Below are 14,259 nucleotides of genomic sequence, written 5' to 3' on the forward strand. Positions count from 1 at the left end.
ATATAGCACACAAAAACTGGGTCAAATAGTGAGATTTATCTAGTTTTGTTCACGGCTTTTTTTCCCTTTGCAATCATCAAAATGAATTATGTGATTGCTTTCTGAAGGAAACATGCAATGCTGCCAAAAAATGTGCAAAGGAAGCCTTATGGAACAGCATGCCTTTGATGTCTTAAAATTCTGCCTACGTAGAGGCTTTGTTATCAGACTGTATCACACTGACAGAGGCCTGATTCACCAGCATGAGCTTCATTCTGGAATTGGATACATGAGCAGAATGGTACATGATGAGTTTCAACTGATCCCCATTGAATGATGCTAGATGAAATATAAATAAGGGTCAAAGAGGAAACCCAAGATGGTAACTCAATCAACTCTAATAGGGTTGAGTCGAGTAGCTTGGCATTACAAGCAGGTGTGTGTGTGTGTGTGAGTGAGTGGACTGAGAGTCAGATGCATCAGAGGGACCTTATCAGCTGGTAGGTTGTGTCAAAATAGCAGGGTCGTTTTTGTCCGTTTTAACCATTCCCACAACCAATTTTTTGTTTTATATTATTTTTATATATTATTTTACATTTTATATTATTGTTACGAAAATTGTAATTAATTTGAAACATTTTGTCTTTTAAAGTTTTTAATTGTTTTATGAAAGTTTTCTTATTACTTGAAATATTTTATGTATAATATTTTGTATAATTTTATACATTTGTTATTTTATATGCATTTCGTCTTATGTTTATTTAAATGTGTACTATGGAAGATTTTTATATGATTTAAAATATTTAATTTATATTTATGTGAATTTATACATTTATTTTATGTTTTGTTTGTTTTTTAAAACGTGCATTATAGAGGTTTTTTTATATTATTTTAAATATTTAATATGCAATATTTTATATTATTTTTAATTTTCTTTTACATTTTATAATATTTTACATCCTTTGTATCTTTATTTAAATGTGCATTGTGGAAGATGTTTTATCTGATTCTAAATATTTCAATATTTACATTATAATATACAGTTGGAATTTTATAAATGTATCTTATTTTATACTTTTAAATTTTTCAGAATGTCTATTTAAAGGTTATACATTTATCCAAGTAAAAGAGCAGTACAACAGAGAACAAAGTTAGTTCACCTTTAACATTTATCAAAATTACCAAATCATATAAGTTACCAATCAATTTAGATTTTCCTCATTTGTAAGTTGCTGTTGAAAAAAGCATCTGCTAAAAGTATGATTGTAAATGTGAACGAAACATTGCAAACCTCATAATCTGACTGACATGACACAATTCTTATTTGTTTTATATCATTTAGGGTTTGGTTTATCTAAATTTGTTCACTCTCAAAAAAACCCCAAAGCAATCAGAATGGACATAATGCCATAATACAGTGCAAAACAGCCATATATATCTGTGTGTGTCTGTGTGTGTGTGTGTTTTAGAATATATTTTAAGATATTTTTAAAGTATTTGAAATAAAAGTGAATCTGTAATTTTTGCCTGAAGGCTGTGATGTTTTCTGCTCTTCTCACATGTCAGGAAAGTTCATCTGGGTGTGAAGACTGCAAAGTGCTTTGTCTTGTCGAGTTTATTTCTGATGTTCAAGCTGATGTTCAAGCCTCTGTCACCTCATGTGGAACCAACTGCATAACAGAGCATTAGATATTTATTTTATATCTATTTATTCACAGTAAGATGTTAAATTGATTCTGAAACACAGATGTTGTTTTTAACATGCTCTATCTCTCTCTCTCTCTGTCTCTCTCTGTCCCTGTCTCTGTGTTGTACATTCTCATTCATGTCCTCAATTTAGTTCCCATTTCATGGTGCCCCTCATCATAGCATCTCGGAATACACCTTCTCATAATTATGTAGGGAACTGCCATAAAGCACCATTGAGATGCAGAGGATGGCTTGACATTAGGATGATAATCCATAGAGTACACTCTTCTGTCAGACTCGGTTCCCTCCGGAGGCATTGTGGGAATGATTTGCCTGCTCAGCTTGTCGGATTCAGTTCTATCTGCCAGAAAGCATAGTAATGAGGAATTTGCATGCATAGGCCCGGTGAGTGACCTGTCCTTTCTGCATGCCAATAGTCCTGCATTGAGCAGGAAGAAACCTTGCAAGGTTGTTTACTGCATGTGGAACATTTTGTTCTGTTGATTCTAACATTGCATGCATGACTAATTATTAATAAGATTAACATTGATCTTGTTTTTAATCTGCAGTGCATGGCATAATAACAGGGTTCATTTCAGAAAGCTGGCATCAGTGATGGCACACAAGATGTTCTTTTTTCACTTTGATACAATGTGTTTTAGTTTTCAAATTGTCACTTTTATTTTTTATAAACAGGTGAAAATTTATTTTTTTCTTTGGATCATGTGTTCGTGTATAAAAAAGTAAAATATGTCAAATAAAAACTGTAATTTAAAATTGTTAAAACTAGACAAAACGCTTAAGAACAAAATGACACATAGACATAATATGCACATAAAAATTAGATCCTTATGATGTATTAATCATATTTTCTTCAAGATTAAAAAAACAATTTCTCACCTCAATTTATGTCATAAAAATTCAGTAAAGTCAGTAATGATGTGAAATATTATTACAGTTTAAAATATTTATTTTCTATTTGAATATACTTTAAATGTGCCTCCTCTGTAATTTTATGAGTTCAATAATGTTTTATAAGATGTGCTCAGATTAGCAGGGGTCCGAAAATTTGCAATGAAATGTCAGAGATTTCCATATGACCTCTTTGAACTTTCAACAACCAAATTATCTATTCACATTTATGTTATAGGTCTTTGCTCTTATGTCAACAACTATTCCATTTGTGCATATTTAAATAAACAGGTTTAAAAAAACAATAAGTTGAATCCTGAATAAAACATAACTGAGAACTTAATTAAGTCTCCTGAGCTGAAAAAGCAACCTTTGAGCAATAAAATTATTCTCACTTCAATGCAGAGAAAGAAAAGTGGTGACTCAGCAAAAAAAAAGGACAGATGTTTAAAGGAACGATGCACCCCTAAATGAAAATGTTCTCATCATTTATTCACTTCTGCCAAGCACAGAATAAACTTACCTGTCATTTCCCAGCAAGAACTGAGTTTTTTAAACTTAAAAAATGATGCACTATGAAGGTGTTATTATTAATATCCATGTGATACATTTCAAGTCTGAAATAATATAGCTTTGTGTGAGACTGAGAATCAATATTTTTTTTTAACAAATCACGAACGAGACACTGTGTCCTCTGAGGGGACACTATGGGGAACACCTCGTCGTGACCCGTGTCTGAAGCATACTTTGAAAAACGCAAACGTGTTGGCCGGCGACAGCCTCTGACGTCACTACCGGCGCGACTATAAATACGCGCCCGTAGGACCCGTCACTTATCTTCTTCGTGAAGTTTGCGTCCGAAGCATGGCAGGGAGCTAGAGGACGCAGTGTCTCGTTCCCTCTCAGGGAACCATGGTTACATTCGTAACCTGAGACATTCCCTGCCAAGGGAACTTTGAACTGCGTCCTCTAGGGGTCGCTTTTGGGAACAGTATACCCACGCCTCCGTGCTGAGGGGAGTGCAGGCCAGAATCATGGCAAACACTAAGTACAGTAAGCAAAGTGTTCACGTGCACACTGACCACCATGTGGTTTTGAGAAAGAACACAGGCTTAATGTGTGTACTGAAAGGTTCCTAAGCATCGCAGAGGCACTGGATCGCATGGGAGAGGCCAGCTCCAATTTTCCAAACCTCAAGCAAGGGGAGCATTACCTGAGGCAGTACATACAGAACGACTTCCGTAACTACCACCTCCACCTTCCCATTGGACGTCGCTAAGCGGCCAGGAGGTCCCTCAGGGTGACCTGGCCGGACATCCATGAAATTCCCTGCAGTGCTGCAAGGAAACTCACAGAGTTTGTTAGTAGACATATAACCACCAGCAATATAACACCCATAAGCAGATAAAGAAAGGGTTACATACTCACCCACCCTCCTGTACCGGAGTCCCGCTTACGGGGCGCCCCCTTTTGGTCCGGACCATCAGTAAGGTGGTTACTATGAATATAGGACCAACCAAAAACATCATAGGTCCAGCATATGAGACTATGTGAGAAATTTTCCACCTAACCTCGATCAGGTGGAGAGCTGGTGGTTACAGGGGAATTGGGCAGGGGAGGATAAAAGCAGAAGTTAAAAACATCCAAAGGAAGTGAGTAACTACTTAGGTATCGCTCCAATCCGGACGAGAACGCTGCCTCATCTGAATCACACCCCTCAGGTCCTGCTTACCTCTTCGTGACCCACGATTCCTCTTGCCCCTGCCCTTAGGTGGGGGAGGAGCGCAAGCCGCGACACTAGCCTTCTGCGCCCGTCTTTGATCCTCAGATCGAGATGGGCCAGGACCCCTTTGTTGTTCGGGCTCAGACCTGGACCTTCGTGGAATGAATCACCATCTCGAAGGAGGTACCGAAAAGCTCAGAAGGGGAGAGCGGAGCGTCGAGTAGAAACCCCCTTTCTTCCCTCCCGATATCTGCCACCCACAGATGTCTCTCTGTTACCACCATGGCCGCCATAGACCTACCCATGGCGGAGGTGGCCTGTTTGGTAGCACGGAGAGAGAGGTCTGTGGTGCGGCGCAGCTCGGCTACCTGGTCAGCTGAAAGGCCCTTTGGAGGATTTGGAGGAGGCTCAGCCTCAGCTTCTTCACCACTCTCAGATATCTCCTGCTCTTTCTGGGTAGAACCCAGCAGAGCACTAACTTCAGTATCAGAATGGGTTAATGACAACACATCTTCCTCCTGAAGTTCACTCTCGTCTGCCACCAAGAGTGAAAGGAAAAGTCCCCCTCTACACTCTTCAGCGAGATCCACCTGTGATCCCCACAAGCTCATTCTCCTCCGTGCCTCGGCAACGGCGGGTCCTGAGCCGCGGGAACCAGATGGCTGTCCCTCTTTCCTCGAAAAGAGAGACAAACGAGAGCGGAGCTTTTTCACAGAAAAACACTCGCAGTGGACCAAGGACATAGCGCGCGTGCTCTTCGCCCCCAAACAAGAGACGCAAAGACTGTGTGTGTCATCAGGTGTCAAATAACACTGACATGGATGCACACACTGTTTAAACGCCTTGCTAGTTAATGCCATGATAACAATGATAGATCGCTCTTACCGTTTTGGTTTCTCAGATGCATGCTTCAAACAAAACAGTCAATGAAGACGAAGAAGATAAGTGACGGGTCCTACGGGCGCGTATTTATAATCGCGCCGGTAGTGACGTCAGAGGCTGTCGCCGGGCCAACACATTGGTGTTTTTCAAAGTATGCTTCAGACATGGGTCACGACGAGGTGTTCCCCAAAGCCACCCCTAGAGGACGCAGTTCGAAGTTCCCTTGACAGGGAACATATTCCACTTGATGTTTACAATTTTAGTGATCGAGTTCAAATATATAAAATTTATTTAGTTTGCATTGTAAACAAATATGATGAATTATGCCTATTAGTGTGACAATTTTAAATTAAGTGATGTTCTTTTGCATCAGTTTTTGAGGGTTTTACCGCTGGCTTTGAAAGTCATAATTGTGTAGCCTAACTGTGATTTGATTTAAATAACATTTTATAATTGAACAAAAAGGTTGTCAACCCGATTAGAATGTGGTATTGTTGGTAAATGTGCAATTTGCTGTATAGCAATTCTTTAATGTGAGCCCTCCTGTCAGTGAGAGAGAGATAGATCAGAACAAGGTCCACAACAGCAAAACTTGTAGTTTAGACAAATGTCACTGTCTAAATGTCACAAGGATATGAGGCAAAGTGTGTTTGCAGAGGGATCCGGAAGCGCCTTGTTTTCTTCTGCTTCAGAATACTGCATGCAGACCATGATTGTAGTCAAAAATGTGATATTTACTGAAGCAGCCTTATTTGAAACAAACATGAGTGACATTTGATTGCTGTGTTTCCTCTGAAGAAAAATATATTTTCGTTCTGATAAAAGATGATTTGTTTTGATAGGTACACTGTACACTTGATGTTCAAGAAAGGTTTGTTTTATATAAGCTGTTCTCTAAAATGAGGTGAAATATAAAGGATAATTTATCACTCTTTTGAACCTATAATATTTGATTCTGCTTTTTAAAGCAACACTGTGTACATTTTGGCGCTCTAGCGGTTAATAAACAGCGCATCCCGCGGAAGAACATTCTAACCGGAGCTACTTTACCAAGTTTATGTCTATGGCGATTCACGCAGGTATGTGTTACTCCGCAACGGTGATGACCTAAACAGGCTACAATAGACCAAAAATAATCACTTATTATAAATGTACCGTAGTGATTTGGGATAAGACAAAAGCGTGGTTTGGTAGATAAATGTATGATGTACTCGCTTATTATAAACATTTTTGCAAATTTTGAACATAGAAAAAGTTACATAATGTTTCATACATTTATACCAACATTTAAATGTTTGATGGGTTGTTAGGTCAGTCTAAAATTGCCAAAAAAACAAAAAAAAACAAAAAAACCCCCAAAACAAAACCCGCACTAGATAGACTGATAGACTGATTTTAACTGTAGGTATGTTTTGTAGGTAGGTTTTGTGCATTTCGAAGAGATCTAAACCCCTCATATAATTAAACAAACTCCAATCCATTCATATTGTGCTTTGTTTAGTGCCACAGCTCTTCTCATTGTATTTTTTCACTGTATGTGAAACTAAATAATTCTCTTCAACGTGCTTACACCTACAGGATTTCTGTGCCCTACATTTCTGACACTAATCGTTGTGTGACGGGATGCTCACAGATGATCCTGATGAAAATCTAAGCTTAATAAGAGAACGAAGTGCAGGCGTGCGGTTGTGTTGACGTCCATGAGCATAATCTACCAAAGAGAGACTCTGAATGACAAAATACAAGATTAGGAATGGAAAATAGTCTCATGTGTGTGGGCCTTGTAGGAAAACATCTAATGTATTTTAGGCTTTGAATAGAACATGGTTGAATATCATCCGTACCGTCTAGGCAGTATTCTCCAGTATTCTGTAGTTTTTCCATGAGTTGCTATGGGGACATGCATTTTTATTATGCTACTGTATGTATAAAGGTGCATAAAGATTGTCAGGTTTTTTGGAAGTTTTTTCGTTTTTTCAGGCTGTGAGGCAAGCAGGAAGTCTGAACATAAATTCACATCCTTTTGAATTTACATATTTGTTTCCTCAGAATATGGTAGCATCACTACTAGAAATTTGAATTTACATATCAAATCAAATAGGTTTTTAATTATTTTAATAAATTGTCATGCAAATAATAGTAAAGATGTGGCATTCCATGCAAATGGATTGTGCTGGTATTAGATGAATTATTTGTTGTGGTCACTATATTTAGAATGTGTCCCATTTCCATCTTCAGAACTTCCCAACATGGAAATTGTTCGGCAACATTTATTGCTGAAAGTGTTGAATAAATACGAAGAGAACATATTAAAAGGGGAATTTGTTTTCCTCCGGGGGATGTTTGAGAAAAGTACTTCAAAGCTAAAATATGCACTTTAAAATCTAGGCCAAAATTCTAGGAAAAGGAATATGTTTTGTCTTTTTGTTCTCAAATAGCAGAATATTTCGGTTTGTTTTGACACACTTTTGCTCACTGTTCTTCCAGCCACAACATTCTTCATCTTTTATCTGATTCTTTAGGCTGTGTGTTGTATTCCATCTAACAGGGAATATACTCAGAACTTTGGCTAAGATTCTGGCAATGTTCTCTCAATGTTGTTAACAAACTTTAGTCCAGTGATGTTAATATAATGTTTGTTCAAAGTTAACTTTTCTAAATGTTAGGACTTCAAAAGTAACATTCCTATAATGTTTGCCAAATGATAAAACAGAACGCTCCCTTAACATTTGTATAAGTAAGAAACCAAGATTTTTTTTTTTAACATTATATATTATGTGTGATTGCTACCAATATAATATATAATTAACAATAAATGAACCAGGATGCACTTCAGTCTCACAAATGCATGATGTTTTTTTTATTTATTTATGTAGACTGATATGGTGGTAGAAAAATGCATGGAGAAAAACTGCACGTGGAGAAGAGGGAGGCTTGTTTGAACTGACAGAGAAAATATAGGTTATCAGGTCAATATTTGCCTGTTTCAGTATGACATGTTTTATAGTGACAGTTCAGCCTCGAGGTAGTTTGTTTTGTAGCTATTCTTGAATGTGCTGTTGTTGTCATCAAGGCTCAACATTTTACAGTTTTTTTTGTTCTATTATTACAATCAAGGCTTTATTATTTGTGTATAAATTGTGTATAGACAATATTTTATTCATTTTCAACAGCTTTTGCTGTCTTTTTAAATCAAGTTTTCAAATATAATGTTTAATATGTGAGGTGTATCTTTGAAAAGTTATTTGCACATTTTGGTTGATTGCATTTTTCTTTGAATAACATTAGCCTACTTCTTATAGTCTACTTATATATTCTTTAATCTCTGTTTTTTGATGTTACAGTATAAGCCACAGGAAAGCAGAGAAGACTAATTCTTAAATGCACTGTCCACAGTGAATCAAAGAAAAGAACGGTGTAATTTACTAAATAAATAAATTCTAATAATAAAAGAATGCAAAGCTCTTCTGCACAATTTTGTGTGAAATGCTAAATAGCAGAATGATTGAAATGTGCCAGCAAGGCTATGGTTGTGATATCATACTTTCAGAAAAGATAACTTTGAATGGCTCACACGCATTGTATCATTTACTCAAATGATTCATTCAGAAACGCGGATTAATTTATTGCCTATACCACTGCTGATGCTCAACGCTTCTGCTTCTGCTTTGTTTGGAGATTATTGGCGGTATTGGCCATACTGTATCTAAAATGTAAGTACTCACTTAATGTTAGCTATTGAATAATTCATTCAAATTATTCGTTCAGAAACGATCGAGGATTCATTTAGTAACGAAACATCGCTGTGTTGATGCTCAACGATTCTGTTTCTACTTTGTTTGGAGCTATTTTCACATAATAAAACAGACAACATGGGGCATATTGTGTCTAATTGTAAGTATTAGCTAATATTATATATTGAATCATTTATTAAAATTATTCGGTCAGAAAGTGTTTGGAGCTATTTTCATATAGTAAAACAGACAATATTGACTATACTGTGTCAAAAATATGACTGTTAAGTACTCACTTATATTGGATCATTCATTAAAAATTATTCGTTCGAGAATTCAACATCATTACATGCTGCTTTGATTTAGTTTGGAGCTATGTGTACATATCATGACTAAAATGTAAGTTCTCACGTAATATTAGCTATTGTTTGTTTAATGAACTGCTGTGTAAAATCTAAATTGTTAACAGCACTTTTGCTCATTGTAGGCTATTGCTAGCCTATAATGACTATAAATAAATAACTATAAATATTAAAACAAGAATTCACACAGGGCCATTTCTTTTTGTCATATCTTTCATTTTGGAGCATTTCTGTTCATTTTTTACCACCAAATCTATTCAGTTCAAACCTTACCAATACACAAACATTCACTTCTTAACATATGAACTTTTGCAACTCGAGCTTCATAATCTGTATGTTTTTAATGACTATATCCAATCAGGATCATCATAAAGCAGTATCCTGCACTTGTGTCTGTACCTCTGACTCCCTGTTTAAAGTGTCATGCAGAGGGGAACGAAAACACCCTCAGGAGACTGAACAGAGTTTCTCTTTTAATAGCGCTTTCCTTGCTCATTAAATGACTCCTCTCTCTCATTCTCCAGAGGTGCCCTGCCTGTCTCTGGGTCTGCGGACATGAGGGGTGAAATTAAAGAGAAAGAAAACCAAGGCCAGCACCCCCGAGCCATGCTGCCTTTTATCTTCCAGAGAGCCAGGGAGTCATCAGCAGTTTAAATTAAGGCCTGAGTCTGCCAATCAGCATGCGTGCTGTCTCTCAGAGGACATGGATGGTTTGTGATGTAAGGTCAGTGTCTGAAGAGAGAAGTCCAGGGCGTTAATGGCCTAAACAGTAAAATCAATACCTATGAATTAATCTGCACCAAATGTCATTCAAACAGTGTTATGGATCTGATGCACTGACACCCTATTGTTTCTCATATGAAAGATATGAAGCTCATTGAATCTTTATTTAGAGACATATATTTATATTTGGCTCACATGTGCATTTAAGGTATACATTTTATTCATAACTGGACCCTGTGACCTTGCTAGTGCCACTGAGATAGGAGCTCACAATATTTCACAATATGTTGTAATTAGAAGGCAGACATGCATTCATTAAATTTGTATTTTGTACAATGCCTCTGATGATGTACTGTTTTGCAGTTCAACAACTGCAGTGAAGCATGTTGCTGCACACATCAGCTGATTATCATCATTCAGTGGGACAGATAAAACGAATGAGAAACATAAACATCCTTAGTAACATGAGCAAACATCATTTGATAATGATTTAGAGAGTTATTAGTGTGTACACCTAAAAAATAGACATCCCAGCATCGATATATTGTCATAAAGTTTATATTTGAATGTACATGAGCAGTAGATTTATTCTGATGTGCGCACAGGTTTTTTTTAAGACTGGGGGTAGTTATTACGTTTTACTTCAGTGAGTATTTCTAAGGGTTGGTTTATTTTTTCAAGTAAATTTCTGTATTGACACATTAAATAGTCTACTTTAAGCTTTTTAGCTAAAATTAAAACAATTTAGCAAAAATATCAAAGCATTGTTTTTATAGTAATAATAATGATAGAAAAAGTGATTACAGTAAAGTAAGATTTCAAAATATGAAACATGTTACCTTACATTCATAAAAAATAACCTTGTCCTCAGAACTCAGATCAAAGTTTTTATGTTAAGAAACAATATTAAGAAAAATCACAAAAGAATATAAAATTCAATATACAAAACCATTGCTAGAGATCAGAAATGCTTTTGGTTTTTTGATCTGAAGCTAGTCTCCCCTTCCACTAGAGATATGTGTTACGTAAACAAGGTGTTATTCCTTTCCATCTTCAGTAAATGGCAAAAAAATGACTCATTTTTGTTAAAAGTATTTTCAGAGTTTATGAAATCTGACCCCTGATTTCACGCTGTCTTGCTCTTACCTTGACTTCTCACCTGAGTTCATTTGAAAGTGTCCAACACAGATGTGGTTGCCATGGACACCTGAATGCAGAGTCAGAGAAAGCATCACTTAAGAGAAGACAAGAAACTGACCAATTGCTCATAGCTGATTTAGACTGTAGCATCTGTATTGATCTGGCTGTATTCAGTTCGCTGATCAGTAATAATTGCAGAGAGCTGCTTAACGAGATATAAACAAGGACAAACGGACCCGCTGGACCCCAAGAGCCAGTTCAAAGGGAAGTGAACATTAGGGACACTTTTGATCATCGCTTAAAAGAACATGAGGTAGTTTGTTTCTCATTCTCATGTCTTTAAATGGTAAGCGTATAGTTTTTTATTTCTACAAAATCACCTTAAACCTTGGTTTTAGCTCTATATTGGAGGATTGAGTTAATAAACTCAGTCTAATAAGAAATCAAATATTAGTGAAATAACCTTTTTAGGAGTAGATGACAGAAAGCTTTAGTTCATTAACTTATTTGTGCCACAAGGTGGCGCTGGAGTTCAAAGAATGAATCACATTCACTCATGTTATTGTGTATATAGATACAGTATGTTTTTGTTGTTGTGCACAAATACATGATTTAATATGTTTCAGTATTAAATGAAACTAATGGCTGTAAACAAATCTTTTGACAAAGTAATCATTTAAGGCTTATTTATATGATGTGTTTACACATGTTTATATGCAGTTTAATATGCAGAGGGAACTAGTAAGCCATTTATAGGCTGATTCGCCTGAAGATATAGATCCACAGATGTGGAAAGTGGTCAGAAAATCTGAAAAATCATTTGACAGTTTTAATGTTTTGTGGCATAGAAAGTACAGGGCATCACGTAACTTCTTGCTGAAGTGATATAAGTGGAGGTCAGTTAGGGGAATGTTTTCGTAAGGTTGAAAATGTCTTTGAGAACTGTGACGATTATATTGTTATATTGTGTTCTTTCTGGCACCAGGTTAAACTCCTTTAATAGGATTTATGTCATTAGCAAAAACCTCTTAAACATGATCATTCTGGGGCTTAAAGGGATCATTTAGCATGCAAGGTGTAATCTGTTTGTTTTATTTTGTTTATTTATTTTATTTATTTTTACCCCATCCATTATTACAATATGTGCTAAACCTCTTTCGGTTCTCACAATACAGGAAGCAACAAAAAATCAGAATAGCAGATCTTATATTAACTTTTGTCATAGAATAGAATATGCATAAAGAGTAATCAAATTTATCTTTAGTTGCCATCCTTTCTGCTAACATTCAAGCTTCAGATGTCTGAAAAAATATAAATAGGTAAATATGAACATTTTACAAAAATAAATAAATAAATGTATTGGCCTATCTAATTTTACAATTAGTTACAAAAGAGTTAAGTATACATAGACCCCCACTGTTCAGCACAGCATTAAAAAACATCCTACGTAATTTAATATTAACAGAAAATAATATATAAATGTATGTGTGTGTATATATATATATAGAGAGAGAAAGAAAGTTTTGTTGATTTTGTGATTGCAGTAATTTCAAAAACTGTATGATCTTCAGTAAAAAACAAACAAAGAAAAAATATAATTGAGGAAAAAACAAATATTAATTCAGTCTATCTTGATTGTATTTTTTATTGTTTTTTAGGATTTTAATAAAATTAGATTTTTTAATATATGAATATTAATTATATAAATAATATATTATGTACGCTATTGCAGTTGACATTATCATGAATTAAGAATTTTGTAATTAATAAGAATTATTTTGTTGACATTAGGATATTTTATTATAAATTCACTGTGGGTTTCACTGATTTTACAGTTTTAAAAAAATGGCAATGCTACACTTCATTATTTTAAATAGTAATGAATGCAAGACACATGATTCATTATGTGGATGATTCTGTATGAACATATCTTTCTCCTGTCCCTGGATCTTTAGAATATATTTAGAATAATACATTTGTAGTATTTTTGTAGTATTTTAAATATGCTGATATTGTAATCAAAGATTAAGTTTTCTATTTTCTATCATTTTAATACCATATTCCCATTCGTCATTTTCAGCTAAGCAATCAAAATACTCCACTGAACACTATTCTAATGTATTTCATCTCTTTTTCCCTGTTGGTCTGGTTTTTCCTCAAATTTACTGTCACTTAGAGCTTTTCTGTGGTTCAGTTTGTGCCTCCTTGGAAAAGCACAAAAGGTGTCTGTAAAACTGCCCATGTCTGTGTGATTTGTCCATTTTCTCTGGAGGCTTCAGGCTTTTTTTTCTGTTTCTGTGCAGCCATCAGGCTCTCAAACAGGAGCGATTGTTTCTCTTTCTGCCTCAGCATTAATTTAACCTTGTTGTGTTCTCTCGCCGTTAATTAAAATTCTTCCTGGCTTCTATGGGTCTGATCTAGATCTTACATTATGCTGTGGGGTAGCTGACAGGTCTGAACGGGGCGACCTGGACATGTGACAGATACAGGACAGCCGCTGCCGTCTACTGATCGGCTGGCACGCAATCTGGTCACTAACTAGGCTAAATTAGCAGGTTGCATGCAAAAAGTGTTGAGTTTGAGCCAAATCGAGGAATATTGTTTTTTTTTCTTCTTCTTGCTTCTCAAACACTTTCTTTCCCCTGGGAGGCACAGAATCAGATTATCTCATTAGTCTAAACAAAACATTTTAGAGAATGTCAAAATCTTAGGCCACAGGTTTTCACAAAGACTTAAAGCTATAATATGTGCCTTGCAGTGTTTCAAATGTATAAACCAAATGAACTTGTGACCATCCGAAAGTTCAAATCTGTGGTCCAGCTTTACTTCATAGTGATAATGTTAGATATTCTTTATGTGTGTTTGTATATATTGATATAGCATGGAAAAACAGAATACCAAATATCAAGTGGCATTTGCAAAAATGTTTTTGCTTTAAACCATTTGAGTTTTGATCTTACTTTATGGTTAAAAACTGAGCAAAGTGTGTTCTAAAACAGACCAGTTCAGTTCAATTCAGTTCAAAGTAGACCAATATACTTTACAAAAAAACTCATAACTGCACCATCTAATTGCAAAAAAAAAAAAAAGAATATATATATATTTTTTTTTCAGT

Source organism: Carassius carassius, chromosome 14 (genome assembly GCF_963082965.1).
Source record: "Carassius carassius chromosome 14, fCarCar2.1, whole genome shotgun sequence".
Taxonomy (NCBI): Eukaryota; Metazoa; Chordata; class Actinopteri; order Cypriniformes; family Cyprinidae; genus Carassius; species Carassius carassius.